This window comes from Megalops cyprinoides, chromosome 7 (assembly GCF_013368585.1).
Source record: "Megalops cyprinoides isolate fMegCyp1 chromosome 7, fMegCyp1.pri, whole genome shotgun sequence".
In the NCBI taxonomy this organism is placed as follows: Eukaryota; Metazoa; Chordata; class Actinopteri; order Elopiformes; family Megalopidae; genus Megalops; species Megalops cyprinoides.
The window spans coordinates 802980-821083 of NC_050589.1; the positions used below are offsets into that span (position 1 = coordinate 802980).

The 18104-nt window shown below is 47.4% G+C and overlaps 1 protein-coding gene across 1 annotated transcript in view; it reads right to left on the reverse strand.

Annotated features, from left to right (window-relative positions):
- Nucleotides 1-18104, reverse strand: part of LOC118780222 (metabotropic glutamate receptor 7-like) — a 123148-nt gene that overhangs the window by 45376 nt on the left and 59668 nt on the right. The window lies entirely within an intron of this gene.

Here is an 18104-nt window from a genome sequence, read left to right on the forward strand (position 1 = left end):
CTGGAAGAGCCCCACCCACTGCAGCCCCCCCGGCACCCCAGCCAGGACAGCCCCGCCCACAACCCTCCACGGATGGAGGGCGAAAGACTACCAAAAGTGAGCATAGCAACTGTCAAGGCAGATCGGCATCAGTAGGTTGGGGAGGTTATATCTACCTTTATAATAAATATTACCACACCTTCGGACGCTGCAAGTCAAGTTCCGCTCTGTTACACAGTCTGTCTGTGGTTTTGCTATAAACACCACCTTTTTTAGGGCGAAAATATTTTTGAGGCTAGGCTTAAAATATTCGGGGCTATAGCCCTGAATGACGGGACCTAAGGACACCACTGCGTCAAGGGCAGGAATTATTACTGCCATTCTATTCTTATCTCTGGGGTCTTTGTATTTTTGAGGGGGAAAATGAAAATAGGAAAAATGTGACCGAACACAAAAATAGGAGAAATCTTATACTTATTTAAAAATAGGATTTTCTTTTTAAAGATGACAATGCACAGCAAAGAAAAGTGTCTGGCTTACAGGGCCTCTGTCAGCTTTAGAAAGCCAAAGAAAGAAGAGTACAGCTATCAATAAATAACAATCTTAGTCTCTCAGTGCATGATGCATGTAGATAAAATGTATGTGTAGTTAAATAAATATTTGGTCTGAGTGTATTAACACTAGGTAACTCTCTCCAAAGCTCTGGAAGAGGCCAGACTCACAGCAGTACAGCTGATTTCAGCTCCTGTGAGGAGTTTCAGACCCTCAGCCAGTCTTTGGGATCATCTCTGTGACTTCAGAAACTGCAAGATGGATTTCCACATTCATAACTTTATAACAGGAGGTAGATATACAGCAGCTAGTCCTTGGATACGTGGCAGATACTGTATAACGACACCAGTAAATTTCCTGCTTAATGTGTGCTGCCACAGGCTGTAAGGTCACTGTGAGAGGGATAAATCTCATATGCTGCAGACAGAAAGCTCAAGGGTCTGACTGGGAACAGATGTCTTCAGCTCTCTCTCATGGAGAGCCCTAATCACTCTGTCTCGTGTGGAGAACCACAGTGAATCTCCCTGCTCCATCTCTCGTACACTGATACACATTACATTACATAATTGCCGTTTAGCAGATGCTCCTATCCAGAGTGACAGTTTTATCCGTTTATACAGCTGGGTATTCACTGAGGCAATTGTGGGTTAAGTACTTTGCACAAGGGCACAGCAGCAGCACCCCAGCAGGGAATTGAACCAGTAACCTTTCAGCTACAAGCCCTGCTCCTCACTACTACACCACACTCCTGCCCTGCTCCTTACTGCTACACCACGCTCCTGCTCCTTACCGCTACACCACACTGCTACCCTGCTCCTTACCGCTACACCACACTGCTACCCTGCTCCTTACCGCTACACCACACTGCTACCCTGCTCCTTACTGCTACACCACACTGCTGCTCCTTACCGCTACACCACACTGCTGTCCTGCTCCTTACTGCTACACCACACTGCTGCTCCTTACCGCTACACCACACTCCTGCCCTGCTCCTTACAGCTACACCACACTGCTGCTCCTTACAGCTACACCACACTGCTGCTCCTTACCGCTACACCACACTGCTGCTCCTTACAGCTACACCACACTGCTGCTCCTTACTGCTACACCACACTGCTGCTCCTTACTGCTACACCACACTGCTGCTCCTTACCGCTACACCACACTCCTGCTCCTTACCGCTACACCACACTGCTGCTCCTTACCGCTACACCACAATGCTGCTCCTTACCGCTACACCACACTGCTGCTCCTTACCGCTACATCACACTGCTGCTCCTTACCGCTACACCACAATGCTGCTCCTTACCGCTACACCACACTGCTGCTCCTTACCGCTACACCACACTGCTGCTCCTTACCGCTACACCACACTGCTGCTCCTTACCGCTACACCACACTGCTGCTCCTTACAGCTACACCACACTGCAGCCTACATTCCAGTGAATGCCCACAGATTACTGCTGTGATCAGTGCTTCATGTTTCATTAATCTGAGTTGCAAAAATGACTGAATCCTAGATCCTAATGCAGAACTTACAGAATCAGCATGTGCAGTTGGGGTGAGGTCACTCTGACAGCAGGGTCTGAGGGCACAGTTGACTTTTGCCCCTGCATTTCAGCACCCTCAGAAACCCCCTTACAGAACAATCACACTCACTCTGACGGACAGCTCACACCCTGCAGGGACACAGTGCCATCACCATGCATTTTACAGCACTGTAGGAGACAAACGCTCTCTCTCTCTCTCTCTCTCTCTCTCTCTCTCTCACACACACACACACATACACACACACTCTCCCACACAGACACACACACAGGATTTGGGAGGTCTGCCAGCCTGTCCCTGGTGTCCTTGAGGCTGGTCAGTGAGCCCATATTGGCAGTGCCAGGCGCTTCACACACGCGCCATAATGACTCCTTCTGGCAACAGCATTTGTCAAAGTAGAAACGCAGTCCAGCTTTGGCATTGTTATTCTCCTGCATCAACATGTGAAGCCAACTCCTCCAGCAGCTTTCAGATCTCTGTGTGGAGACCAAGCCTCTCCATACACTGTACAGCGTCCGTCAAAAGCCTCTCCATACACTGTACAGCGTCCGTCAAAATCCTCTCCATACACTGTACAGCGTCCGTCAAAAGCCTCTCCATACACTGTACAGCGTCCGGCAAAAGCCTCTCCATACACTGTACAGCGTCCATCAATCTGAATATACTTCAGCTCAACATCTGGCCATCGATACACACGCATGTGTGAAAGTAAAATTGTTACATTTCATGTTTATTTTATTATTTTTCAGGATTCAAACAAAACAGCCACCAGTTTGCCCATGGGGGTGGATTTTCTCTTTGGCAGATTAAAGTTCCAAGGTCACCAGCCACTTTGGCGGGTGCCTTTTTGCATGTAAAATTAAAAAATGCTCACAGTGTACTATGTTGTCAAAGCAACCTTGTTAAACACAAGGTACCCAGATACATGGCCCCTTCAGTCCAGTACCTTTCATTTCAAACTGTAAGTCAATGGCAGGACCTACCTGTCGTTTCCAGCTATGAAATCTAGTGCTGTTCATCTCTGCACAATCTCTGGTTGACCACACGCCAGCAACCAATGTCAACAGATTCATGGTGTATTTTTGACTAGTAAGAATTCCAATTCACAATATCTATAATGAAATTATGGCCAGTCATAATAATAATTCAGGACTTCTCTAATTTTATTATGACTAGACATGTATTCATATTAAGATACCTCAAATGTTACTATAATTAGTCTTACTGGAGGAATTTTTATCAGTGGAACTTCCAATTTAAGACATCTACAATTAATTTTTGCCCAGTCATAATTCCAAGTCAACATGTCCATCATGTAATTTTCACTAGTCATAATTCAAATTTGAGATATGTGTAATTCATTTTAACTAAAGATATCTAAAATGGAGAATACAGTTATGGCTAGAAAAATATATTATTGATATCTTAAGACAATGTCTTCTAGTTAATGTCATTTCAATGTCAGAATTCAGTTATAGATATCTGAAATGTAATTATGACTAATCAAAATAAAATTGTGGCTTTTTTCAAGGTCAGTTGTTATCATTATTACTGCCAAGGAGCTTCTGATATTGATTTAAGATATCTGTAAATCAATTTTGACAAGTCACACTGTAATTATGATTGGTAAGCTCCAGTGATTAGATTAAAATGGCTTTCCAAAGGACCCTGATTTTTATTTATATGCACATCTCTCTTCTTATTCGGAAGCCTCCTTTTTTGCACATCTTATATAGTCTCCTTATTTCCACTGTGAAATAAAATTGTCAGTTTATAAAATGAACTGCTCTCCGCGGGAGGGTTACTCTCTGCTTCAGTGGCCCACTTTTTTATTCCTTTTGTGATTTCAAGGCAAACGAGGGCACTTCTACAGATGAAATAACTGATTAATTCTGTCTAAAAGGCACGTGCTGTGTGGAGAATTGTTTTTTGCCAGAGTTGAGAGAGTGTAAAGGATGAAGATGAGGTTAGCGGGACGCCCTGTAGTTTTTCATTTCGCTCTGTAATCCAAAGAGGCCATTCCCTCTCGCAGGGATTCCTCTGGTACCACCGGCTCACATGGTGGCTGCACACAGACAGCAGGTCTCCCTGCTCTGAGGAGCGTCGCTGTGGTCAGTTAATTTAACAGCTCTGTGTTACTGGCTCATAATCAGTAAAATGCTGAGAAAGGGCTGACCGCGTCCGCCTCCATCCCAGCACAGCATTTAACACAAATTCATTTCAATGCACCCAAATGCACTGTCAGACTCTCTGTTGAGTAACGCTCAGCACTGCGTCAGACTCTCTGTTGAGTAACGCTCAGCACTGCGTCAGACTCTCTGTTGAGTAATGCTCAGCACTGCATCAGACTCTCTCTCAGTAACGCTCAGCCCTGCTTCAGACTCTCTGTTGAGTAACGCTCAGCCCTGCTTCAGACTCTCTGTTGAGTAACGCTCAGCCCTGCTTCAGACTCTCTGTTGAGTAACGCTCAGCACTGCGTCAGACTCTCTGTTGAGTAACGCTCAGCACTGCGTCAGACTCTCTGTTGAGTAACGCTCAGCCCTGCTTCAGACTCTCTGTTGAGTAACGCTCAGCCCTGCTTCAGACTCTCTGTTGAGTAACGCTCAGCACTGCGTCAGACTCTCTGTTGAGTAATGCTCAGCACTGTGTCAGACTCTCTGTTGAGTAACGCTCAGCACTGCGTCAGACTCTCTGTTGAGTAACGCTCAGCACTGCATCAGACTCTGTTGAGTAACGCTCAGCCCTGCTTCAGACTCTCTGTTGAGTAACGCTCAGCCCTGCTTCAGACTCTCTGTTGAGTAACGCTCAGCACTGCGTCAGACTCTCTGTTGAGTAATGCTCAGCACTGTGTCAGACTCTCTGTTGAGTAACGCTCAGCACTGCGTCAGACTCTCTGTTGAGTAACGCTCAGCACTGCATCAGACTCTGTTGAGTAACGCTCAGCACTGCATCAGATTCTCTCTCAGTAACGCTCAGCCCTGCTTCAGACTCTCTGTTGAGTAATGCTCAGCACTGCGTCAGATTCTCTGTTGAGTAACGCTTAGCACTGCATCAGACTCTGTTGAGTAACGCTCAGCACTGCGTCAGACTCTCTGTTGAGTAATGCTCAGCACTGCGTCAGACTCTCTCTCGAGTAACGCTCAGCACTGTGTCAGAAACGCTGTAACGCTGTGTCCGAGGGCAGGCTCTCAGGCTGGGTTCCAGCACACGATGAGCGCCAGGGCAGGCTGAAGGGGAAAGGGGCTGGCTCGTGCGGGGTGTGTGCGTGCCGCGCGGCGCGTGTGCCAGGGTCAGGCTCCGGTTCCTCAGGACCACCTGCACCGAGTGACACAGCAAAACGCACCTCAGAATAAACTCCATCTGTCAGAATAAACTCCATCTGAGCGCAACCTGTCACCTCAGCGAGCGTCAGCCCAGCCAGCACCGCCCTCTGTTCCGTTCCGTATTTATATGGCAGACGTCCTCAAGCAGCACACCGCAGTGCGTTATCCAGAGCATCAGAGAACACACCGCAGTGCGTTATCCAGGGCATCAGAGAACACACCGCAGTGCGTTATCCAGAGCATCAGAGAACACACCGCAGTGCGTTATCCAGAGCATCAGAGCACACACCGCAGTGCGTTATCCAGAGCATCAGAGCACACACCGCAGTGCGTTATCCAGAGCATCAGAGAACACACCGCAGTGCGTTATCCAGGGCATCAGAGAACACACCGCAGTGCGTTATCCAGTGCATCAGAGAACACACCGCAGTGCGTTATCCAGAGCATCAGAGAACACACCGCAGTGCGTTATCCAGAGCATCAGAGAACACACCGCAGTGCGTTATCCAGGGCATCAGAGAACACACCGCAGTGCATTATCCAGGGCATTAAAGCACACACCGCAGTGCGTTATCCAGAGCATCAGAGAACACACCGCAGTGCGTTATCCAGAGCATCAGAGCACACACCGCAGACTGCAAACACCTAACAAGCAAGTGCACTTTCACCAGGAGCCACTGCTGCCAGTGGGCTGGACTCAGACACACTTACTGGGAAACTGTACCTGCGCGACACTTTCACAAGCTGCGTGTTGCTACATGTGCTAGAGAACTTCAGAATAGATTACAATCATAACTGGTTGTTATAAATATTGCTTGTGTATGAAATGAATGAATGCAAATACAAACCATAGATAAATATGGAGATTGATTTTGTGATTTTGAATAAAAATGAATGATTTTGTTTGGACATAATGATGATTCTGATAATATTAAAAAAAATGTCATCATGTTTAAATAACAGAAATCCACACCTGCTGCAGGTAAACAGGAATGGAAGAGCACTGCAAATGTTTATTATTTATTAATCTTTTCAAGTTAAAGTTGAAACATTACGAGCCCAATCAGGACGTCCTGATGGCTCTGTTCCCTGGAGGAGGCTGTTTTGGGGTTTTCAGCTTCGTAGCACTTTGAGAGCCATCAAAGTGCTCTGCAAAGCGCCTGTTTGAAAATGAAGGCACTTCCATTCATTAGGGTGAAAATTATGCAAATGATGCAAATGAGTTTAAGAGTGAGCGCAGCGCGTGTTCAGATGGAGTGGCAGAGACGAGGAGGGGTGGATGACGATCAGCATGCGGGCTGAGTGCATTCCTAATCAGCACCTCTGTCACACGCAGCATAAAAATCGCAATTCATTGAAATTCTTAGATGGTTGACACCAGAGCTCAATAACAAACAGTGTGATCAGAATGCAGAAAACCCGCCTCAACACACCCCCACCCAGACTGCAAAAGCAAGCAACAAACAAGTGCCAGCGCAATCATACTGCTAATAACCACAGGAAGAGTACTTCAGAAGATGTTTATCAGCAGCCTCTGCATCGGAAACTCTGCTTGCAAACTGCAGTAACAGGAGCTCACACCTCAGAGCTTGCTGCTGAACGGTGATGTCATCACTCTGCTCTCAGAGAGAACCTCACCATCTCTCCTGCTGGCATGTTTCCATGACGCCGAACAGAGCCAGATCCCCCACTGTTCCTTTAAAGGAACCCCATACTGATCTGGGGTACACACCCCAAACGGGAGGGGCGCAGCAGGGAGCCAGTCTCCAGAGAGACCCGCCTCTTAACAGCTTAATCTGTCTCTGTTCTTACCTCAAAGAGTCCTCTGACTCTTAATGACTCACAAAAAATGTATGTTTTATAAGAAATACTTTTACACATAATATTAATAGAAGAAGGAGAAGGAGGAGGAGGAGGAGGAGGAGGAGGAGGACACGTGTGCCCTCAGTACCTTTAATCGGATGTATTGATCGTGCAGTGATCCTCCCTCCTAAACGCACGGAAGCGCATCAGTGCATCAGAGACAGGTGATTTACGGAAGGGCAGGTAATCCCGCAGCGGGAAGGAACAGCCCCGCAGAGTCTTACAGAGATTGAGCTGTGTGAAGAGATTCCACTGTGAGGGGAACAGGGGCCTCTGTGTTAAGCACTTTGGGCCGTATTTTTCCATTTGCGTGCAAGTCCTTTTTTGCGCGCCTTCAGTTACGCGCATTTCAGTTACGGGTATTCTCCCCTACGCGCTCCGATCACGCCCACAGCGCTTACCTTCAGAATGAAGGCGGGCTCATGAAAGAGGTGTGATTTATTTAAAATAGACGTAGACTGAGTCACAACCTTGTTTATTTTGGCTGTTGAGAAAAAGTGGAACGTGGACTTACACATTTACCATGTGAATGTCATTGAAATCCATTCAAACCATAAACCAAAGTGATTTTGAAAATAAATGCAAAGGGAGAGCTATATTACAAATCGCCTTAAAGGAAAGCATTTGTTTCTATGTATGACATAAACCTAAAAATAAAGTAAACCAAAGTAAATACCAAACGACACATGTGCTGGGCCTGTGTATAAAGACATGTTTGACGTGTGGAGATCCATTAATAAAAACGCACTATTGAGAAAAAGGTGCAACAAAATGCATGTTCCAATGTCCACGCTTGAACTCATGCTGAGTAGCCTATTATTAAAAATTCATCATTAAAAATTCAGCCACCCTCTGAAACGACCCTGATGCAAGAACAGACAGAGCACTATTTTGGGGTTGCTTCGCCCAAAGCGCATAACTGCCTTCATGGCGTGCAAATCATGGACTTAAGCCAAGGGGAGAATATGCATAGGCTGAAAAGTGCGTAGTTGTGTGCTTTTTTTGACACGCATAGGAGAATATGGCCCTTTGTCATTCCCTCTTAGTAACTGCTGGAATACAGGCTGAATCATGACAAAAGTACCTTTGTATCTGCATAGTGCTGATCTAGTCTAGCGGTCTGGACATAGCTCCACCCGCTCTGTCTGCCCTCACTCGGACAGGGCGTCGGCTACCTTTCCTGATTCGAACCCGCAGAGCCCTCGCGTGCGGCTGTGACTGCTGGCCACCCTGAGAGGCGGGGCCTGGAGGCGTCGCTCTCGCCCTATTGGTGCAGACGCAGCTGCCCGTCACCTCAGGAAGCAGAGTTATTACTCAGAGAGCGAGACTGGATTTCATTTGTCTGAGAAAATATTGATCTCAATAATCAGTTTCAGATTCATCTGTGTCCATTTGCAAAGGAGCGGCAGCGGCTGTGAAATACGGCTTCATTCCCGCGCTGCACGCGGAGCATCACGGCACTCAAGGTCAGGCTGAGTTACGGCAGGACGCAGCCACCGCTGAGTTACTGCTTCAAGGTTGTAATAAAGTAAATCTTAGGCCCGAGAGCGCGTCGCAGAGAGCGTGTAGCTGAGAGCATGACACCGTGAGCGCGTCACAGAGAGCGTGTCGCCGTGTCGCTGTGAGCGCGTCACTGACAGCGCGTCGCTGAGAGCACGTCGCTGAGAGTGCGATACTGTGAGCGTGTCACTGACAGTGCGGCACAGAGAGAGTGTCCCTGAGAGAGTGTTACTCAGAGCGCAGCAGCGAGAGAGTGTCACTGAAAGCGCGTCGCCGAGAGCGCGTCCCTGAGAGCGTGACACAGAGAGCGGAAAACAGGCCTCATCCGAAAGGGGCCTCAGTCCTCTGACAGATGATCATACAGACACATACATACACACTGACCTAAGTGTGCATTTCACGGCAACGCTGCACCGTGTAGCTCCGTGCACCTGGCAGTTTTTTCTTTTTCAGAGACCCCATGTTTATACTAATCTTATGCTCCTAAGAGAGCGACAAATCAATTATGAGTAACGAGTAATGAAAATTGTTTTGATGTTGTCTATATCCGTACCTTCTGATATAGGATTTATGATAATTGTGAGACTATTCTCCAAACAATACGTTACATAATCTATAAGAATATGTAATATATATTTGAAAAAATGTAAGGAATGTGTCCACAAGTTGATACCACAGATACCACTTAAATTTAAATTTCATCTAACGTCCGTGAGGGGGTAGCTTTACTGCAGTTACTGGCACTGCTGTTTACCAGCGCTGTGATGTGACCTGCTCCTTACTGTGGTGAGGAGAGATCGGCTCCTGCATGAGTGTGAAGCAGATCACTGACCAGTGCAGCTCTTTAGCACGTTAGCACAGCTTCAATTTGCTACAGTTTATTTTCCAGGCTCAAGGGGCTGTTGAGTTGAAGCCAGGCAGAGTGCTGTTTAAACTCTCCCAGTGTCACGCAAACTGGAGGCTTTAGGCTGTGGGTGATGAGGTGATGGTGAGTTGCTGGTGACAGCTTTGTCACCGTTCCAGTGAGCTCTTACTGTTGAGCAGGTGTGAAAACACGGCTGTGTTTAATGAGGACTCAGCTTGTCCTTACAAGCGCTGAGGGAACTCTATCTGTGCCCTGGCCTACAGAAATGCAAGAGCCCATTACTGAAGCAACCAACATGCTGAATTGCTATTCTCCTGCAATAAGCCATGCTCAGTGCTGGTTAAGTACAACATGAAGGACCAAAACCTTTGTCTTTACATCCTCCCAGTTACCAATGTTACCAGTGTTTTTTTAGGGGTGATTCTAATTTCCCCCCACAACCCACCCCCTGCTGCACATTCTGTAAAATGTTTTTATATTTACATGCAACACCTCGTAATTTAGTCATTTTCCATCCCTCGTATGCGCAACACTGATAGCGGCAGCTGAAGAGGAGCTAAACCGGTGGCTCTTCACTGAATCTGTTCCACTGAGACTCAAAGTATCCGCTCCGGGGGAGATGTTATCCAGAGGAAAAGGATATCATTAGAGCCTCTGTCTTGGTTTTGTGTTTGTTCAGTCACAGTAAGATTCACCCACAGTGCAGTCAGGTGAGCCCACGGGCGGTCTCCTCAGGGTCTGCCGTAAAACAAAGCCGTGAGGGAGGCAGACACCCAGAAGCGAGACAGAGTCGCTTTCTACTGCGCGTGTGACTGACAGGTGACATCACACACAGGGGCTGTGGGGGGCGGAGCTAATCAAGACCAGGAAATTCCCATGTGAATACAGGCCCTCTGCCTGGCAGTGCACCTTCCCCAGCATGCAGATGTTTAACAGACATATCACTCACTTACCGCTATTTACTGTTCTTAAAACTTACTGTGGAAATGTGCTGAAAACAGATTCTCTTCCTCACACAGCTTGTGTTTCCTCTGTAAGTGCATATTAAATGAAGGCACTGTGACTCACTCTATCCTGCTAAGCGATCAGATGAGATGAAAGGGCTGGTTGTGAGATGCTGGGGGAGTGTTGCAGAGAGACTCAGAGCAGCCGACGGCAGTGGGCCTGTCTGCCATCGCATAATAAACACAAGCTCATGGCTGTCCACTGACCTCCTCCCCCGAAAGCGTCTGAAAGCAGTCTGAGCTGACAGGCCTTTTCTCCCTCAAGCAAGGATCTTCCAAGGTCTGTCCTGTCCACAAACACTTATAACTCAAAGTTGCACTCCACACCTCACATCTGTCTCTGCGGGGTCTGAGTGAAGCTCACCCCCCCACAGATGAAGCCAGCAGCCTCCTGTCTGAAGACTGGAACTGCAGGGGGCAAGGCTTGGTTAGTGCTTGAACAGAAGCCCTACTGGGAAAACCGTCCTGCCGCTGGAAGTGCTGTTGATGGGCCAGTAGGGGGCACTGTTCCCCATATGAGCTCTTTCAACATGGCTGCCTCCTCATCCCCCTACAGCTGATTGGCTGCTTTCCCTGCCAGTGAGGGAGGATTCCCGTCTGATCCTCCTCTTTAATAAATGAAGGTAAATAAATGAATGGAAGGGTGAAAGCTGAGGGGATGCCCAGGAGAGAGAAACAGGACATTTAACCTTTTAAGCAGAGAAGAACATGGCAAGAAAAGGCCATTTTTAGGCCAGCAAAACACCTCCAAATTCAATGATTAAGGAGACAGAGAAGAAGAAGCAAAATTCAACTAAGAAACACATATTCTTTCATTTTCAATAGTAATTTAATCTCAAATTAATTTGCTACAGATTTATTCAATCCATTATAGCAGAACATGAATTCTGCATGTAAATTTTGAGAACTGATTTTACATGATCTAAAATGTCTAAAGCAAAAAGAAATCTCTCATACTATTTTTAAAATAGTACAGAAGTACAGTTCATAACTTTTATACCTTAGGTAAGAGTACAAGGTACAAGGTACACTTATGGTCTGTTGTGATGGATGTCACTCTGGGTAAGAGCGTCTGCTTAATGCATGTAATGTAATGTAATGCAATGTAATGTACAGGTACTAGTACATGGAACTTTCCATTGACTTCCCATTAATTATTATTTGTGAGTATGTGTGTGTGTATGTGTGTGTGTGTGTGTGTGTGTGTGTGTGTGTGTTTGTAATGCCATTTCTGTGGTTTAATGCAACGTTTTGAAACAGAATGAGAGAATATCTCCCTTCCAATCATAAAATGCATCTTTGCAGTGATGCTCATCTCACTGCCAGACAAACGGTCTATGACACTTGGGGCAGGACACTGACTCCGCTCCAGCGAATAAAGTGCTGCCTGACAGCGTGACGGATGCGCAGCTCGGGCCAATCAGCTGTCAGAGGGCTGTGCACGGGACCCAGTAACTGACACAGCCTTAGGACTACAGCCCCACGCCAATAAATCACTGTCAGGGAGGCACGACAGCACGCCTCTCCAAACGCACCAGCTGACATTAGGGTCATTAGAGCCTCATAGATCCATTCCAGCGCTGACAGGCTAATCAATTTCACAGCCTCCCCTCTCTGTACTGGCCTGTCCCGGCAGCGTTTGGGTTAAGAGGCAGCGCAGCCCCCCAGCCCTCCACTGCCACCTTACACAGATACCCGCACAGTAAAAAGAGTGAAACAGAGATGGGGTGAGACTGATGACACCACACTCCTGTTACTACCATTCTATTCACAAATGCATAATTCCTGCTTCACTATTATTATTAGAAGTACAGGTAGCAGCTGCAGCATCAGAGGACAAAGTGCCTTACAGTACAGGGTAATGCGTTAGGACGCGTAAATAGACACTTGAGAGTGAAGGTGCAGAGCTCCACAGCCCAGGTTCCATCACAGCTGTGTGACCAGGAGCCTTAGTGCTCAAGTGTGAGTACAGAAAGGAGCCTCGCCTCAACCAGCCCGGCAGGAGGGGAAAAGCATGCAGCCCACACACGGCACAGGAACAAGCAGAACCAGGGTAACACTGCCTATCCATCAAGCTGTAATACAATATAACAAACATACAGTAATATCTGATCATTTTATCTCAGTATTGGGTCACATGAAAAGAACGTGCATTCAGGTGTTCATGCGTCTGCTTGCAGAGCAGTCTGCGCCACTGAGAGGCCAGGGACACGCCGTGTATCAGCTGAGGTCACCTCAGCATGGCTGGATATGACAGCTGGCACAGAGTGGCACTGAGACAGAAAAAACGCTCCAGCCAGCCTCTCCGATCAGCCAGCCAGTACAGAACCAGCTCAACAGTCAACACCAAATCCTATTCAAATGCTGTAATGAAAACAAGTTTTCATATTTTTATAAAGTAACATTAATAAACACAAAAAGACTCAGCTAGTGGCCGCAGTCTAGGGACAAAATATTTCACCTGAAACAATGAAATGTCAGAACCTGAAAGATTTCTGAACTGTACCACTGCGTGTTTGCCAGAATGCATTTATCCCGCACTCCCAAAGCCCAGCTCATTCAGCTGAGCCTTTGTAGTGAGTGGCAGCAGATTAAGTGATAAGCACCAATTACAGTCAGACATCACGCTTAAAAACATTTCCCGTTCAGAGTCTCTCTGCTGTTACACCTCCCCATTCCCGGCTGTCTCCACAAAAGCTGCAAGATTCTTATTTTCAGAGCAAGATAAACACATAAATCCAGAAATCTGTATTAAAAATCCTAAACCTGTCAGCAGGGGGCTGATGCGGTCTCTGGCCCCTGTGAGCCTGGCTCTCTGTGGCTCCGGATCTGGGCTGTCACTCAGAGTACAGGGCAACGCTTCCTAACCCTGAGGCACACAGTGGGATATATATTTTATTACAACACTGGAAAAGATGACATGATGCACTGCAAGACCCAGATGCCTCTGTACTGTGAGTGAAAGATAACACTACAGCACACACAGGAAATGCCAGTGTTAGAGACATCAGCAGCCTATGAGAGAATCTGTGTACGAGAGAGAGACAGAGAGAGAGAGAGAGAGAGAGAGTGAGAGACAGAGAGAGAGAGAGAGAGAGAGAGAGAGAAAGAGAGAGGGAGAGAGAGACAGAGAGAGAGAGAGGGAGAGACAGAGAGAGAGAGAGTGAGAGAGAGGGAGAGAGAAAGAGAGAGAGAGAGGGAGGGAGAGGGAGGGAGAGAGAGAGGGAGCTGGCACAGGCACTGAGGGAATAAATAGGCTTTTCTAGAGAGGACGTTCCTAAATTTAGTTCTGAAGATTTTGGAGTGGCTTTATAAAGACCAAAGGAAGTGCAGATCTGAGAATAAACACAGAGCCGCTTTGCTCTGCTCCTGATAGCGCGCTCAATTCAATGCCCAGCACAGCGAGAGGAGAGACAGGAAGGAAACGCATCCAGTACCGCTGCCACAACATGTGTGCAAAGCTCCTTTCAAACTCTGATCAAGGCAGAGGAGAGGAGACCCTCTGTGTGCTGCAGAGAGCAGCGCTCCCTCCGCCACAGGCTGCGGTGGGTGGACACCGCTCCTCAGAACGCACCCCGCTGGGCCAGGGCTCGCAGTCATCCAAAACGGTTTAAAAGCCACTTGAACTCGGAATCACTACAGCTGCAACCTGCTGAAGAGTGGGGGTCACAGAGGACCAGCAGTCTGGGGCTCTTAGTTCAGCTGAAATTAAAACCGCAGCTTCCCCAAAAAACAAATGTCCCTGACGCATGATTTTTTTGGCTAACAACTATAACATATTCATACATTTCTCTTTAAAATCTTATAATCAATAATTTATTGTTATGATTACAGTCATGACATTCCAGAAGTAGTTTGCTGCGAACCAGGCAGAGGTGCCTTATAGAGCCAGAGGGGGGTGCTGCTGAGACTCCCCCAGCCCAGTGCAGCCTTGTTACGGGAGAAGTGATGAATTATTTAGGGACTGCAAGGTTCTTCAGATGCAACAGTGCTCAACAGGGCATCCTTACACCTTCCGACACCACAGGGTGCCGGGACAGAGAGCACTACACCTGAGAGAGTAAGGTGACTGCACCTTAGACAGGAAAGTGAGTGTACCTGAGAGAGTAAGGTGACTGCACCTTAGGCAGTGAGGGAGAGATGTGGGGACGAAGACAGGGCAGTGAGGTGTGGGGACGGAGACAGGGCAGTGAGGTGTGGGGACGGAGACAGGGCAGTGAGGAAGAGATGTGGGGACGGAGACAGGGCAGTGAGGTGTGGGGACGGAGACAGGGCAGTGAGGTGTGGGGACGGAGACAGGGCAGTGAGGGAGAGATGTGGGGACGGAGACAGGGCAGTGAGGTGTGGGGACGGAGACAGGGCAGTGAGGTGTGGGGACGGAGACAGGGCAGTGAGGGAGAGATGTGGGGACGGAGACAGGGCAGTGAGGTGTGGGGACGGAGACAGGGCAGTGAGGGAGAGATGTGGGGACGGAGACAGAATCCCAGGCCTCGCAGTGTCATTTCAGCCTCATCCTTTTTCCTTTCCTCCGTTTCATCTTTTTTTGCTGTCGTTATTGCGGTTCTCTCTGGCCTCCTTCCTCTGAACGCTCAGGTTCAGCCTGATGTCTGACCCGGTGTAATTCTGAAGCTGCAGCCAGGCGCATGGTGGGCCTGTCCTTCCAGAAGCATTAACTACATAAAACAAAGTGCAGGTCATTCGTCAAGGTGTGCCTTCACCGCGGATCGCCCTGCTCCATTTATCTTGCAGAGATTTCATTGAACGCAGGTCTTACGTGACTTTTTTTTTCATCTGTAGGCTTCAGATTCGTAAGTGATGGGCTGGGCTTGCAAACAATGATAAGAGATGCTGCGCCACCCTGATTAGGGGCCCGTGGTCTTTTTTTAAACGAGCGGAAGTTAAATTGCAGTGTCCTTGGCAGGAGTCTGGTTCAGGTTTACACCACTGAAACTACTGAACGTTATTACAACCAGCTGCTAAGGGTGATGCCTTTAGCTTACAGTCCCATACAAAATTGTAATATACTGTACGATATTGAGAAATATGTTGTTCAAAGAATATGTTGAAAAACGAATACACAGCAAATATATTTAAAATATATTAATGCAAAGCAGAAATATCTGGAAAGATACCAAAATGACATTAATTCAGATATAGTCAATAAACTGACTGAGCTAAAAAAAATTATTCCCTAAAATATATTCTCAACATATTTTTGATTTTCTTTGCACCGTTTTTTTCCAGCCCAGAGTTTCAGCCCAGAGTTCCAGCCCAGAGTTTCAGTGTGGCATTCTGAATGCAGGGGTCATTAGATTACTGGGTTCCAGTGTTCCAGTGGAGACAGCTCAGAACTGGCACTTTTTGTGGTGAGATGTTCACTCTGACAGGGTCAAAGCGGCACAGCAGGTTCAAGCGCAGCTCAGATTTTTCAGGCGAATGAGGCCATCTCACACGCTGCACTTGGTGGAGAGGCGTGCAGGCAGGTCAGGCCAGGCCAAGAGACAGGCCCTCTCTGCTGCTTCCCGCGCGGGGGAGGGACGGGAGGTGATGGCGGATGAATAATGTATCAGAGGAGGGATCGCAGTGTGGAAATCCCTCACCGCAAAGCAGCTCGGTAACGCCTCCGAAACTCACAGCCCTGAGCCGCTCAGACACTGCAGGCTGAACCCCCCCCCCCACCCCCACCCCCGGCACACCCCCCCAAACTGAGACCGAGGGTGCGGAACAGCAGCTTCTGTAGAGATGCAGTCCCAAGGGGGGCGGGGGTGGGGGATGGCGGGGGTCAGAAGAGCTAATATGCAATAAAGCAGAAGCGACACTCCGATAAAAACACAGATTCAATTAAAGGCCTCTTTACACCACATTCATCATGTTTATGTTTGTTTTCGATTCTGCTTACATTAAAAATATTAACATTTCATCTTTCTCCCTTAACCTTCTCATGAAAAACAGCTGAAACACAAAAGAACTGTGAACAGTTTGTTCCTGCATAAAGAACATGAAACAGTTGAGTTATCATACAAAGGCCTTGGATTTGTGTATATTATTACGGTCATTGAACTGCATTGTGGGTATTATAACACCTCATGGTTGACCAGTTGTTGCTAGGAGACGATGCCTGTCTGTACTGCATGATCCATCTGCACAGGTGAGGCCAGGTAAAATAAACATGTCCGCTGCAGTTTAAACAAAGCTGATGAACCCATCCGTGTGCTAAGCCCATTTCAGCTGCAAGTGCCAGCTTTAATAGAGATCCGCTGCATTGTCTGCAATTGGCCTTGAGGGAGAAAAAGAGCTCTGGCTGCAGAATATGACCCTGCATGAGACGCTGAAAGCAAAAATGACAGATCGCTGAACCATTCCTGTCACATAATCCAAACCCGAACGCTAAAGCCGCCCCCCGCTTGACTCTATATGAGCCCTCAAAGCGGCCGTGCGGGGGCTGACAGTGGACCAACCCCAGCCCTGCCTCTGGAGACACTCCCCAGGTGAGGCCTGCAGGTACAGACCGGCATGATCAAACACCCCGACCTCACTCACAGAAAGGAGCTCTTTCCCTCACTAAACACCCAACAGTCTCAACACTTTACAATTCTTCTGCCGCCATGAAAAATGAAAACACATAAAGCAGCAATACAGGAAGCTTAAAACACACCCTCTATAAGTAAAATCATAACCTATACACTATAGGCCAAAACATAGTGGTAATTACACGCAATTTTATGTATATGTTTTATGCTACATTTTAGAATATATGTGACTGCATATTTTAGAATAAACATATACAGTTACCTGTATGAAATTGGCATGTTATTGATATGTTTGCAGTATATTTTGCGGACTACTTTAGCAGCCTATATCCTCACATGCTGGCGTGTTTTGTAAGGGAGCAATACATAAATCTCTTTTCTGTCTGTTTGCCAGTCACTGTAAGGACACACTCAAGACCATTCCAAGAGACATCAGCAGTCTGAAAACACAAAGCATTTTTTGTTTTGCTTTCTTTCTTAAGTCAATGACCTTGTTGCACCTACTCCTTAGTTTTGCCATAGTGTGTGCAGTACATTCCCATTCTAATGAAACATGTTTCACTAACAGGACCCCTGTGATCAGTGCTAACTGATCCTAATCAGAGCTGCTTCTCTCTGGGTGACCTGGGGCAGGCTACTAATGAGAACCAATGTCACAGGTAATGATGTATCAAAGACTGCAGCTCTGAACAGGTGTTAATGAGGAAGGAATTGACCGATTTTCTACAGCTCCAAAACCTAGCCTTTCTGTCAGATTCAGCCAGATCTCATCCCACATCCACCACCCTACACCCCACGCCCCACATTCACCACCCTACACCCCACATCCACCACCCTACGCCCCACATCCACCATCCTACACCCCACATCCACCATCCTACACCCCACATCCACCACCCGATGCCCCACATCCACCACCCTATGCCCCACATCCACTGTC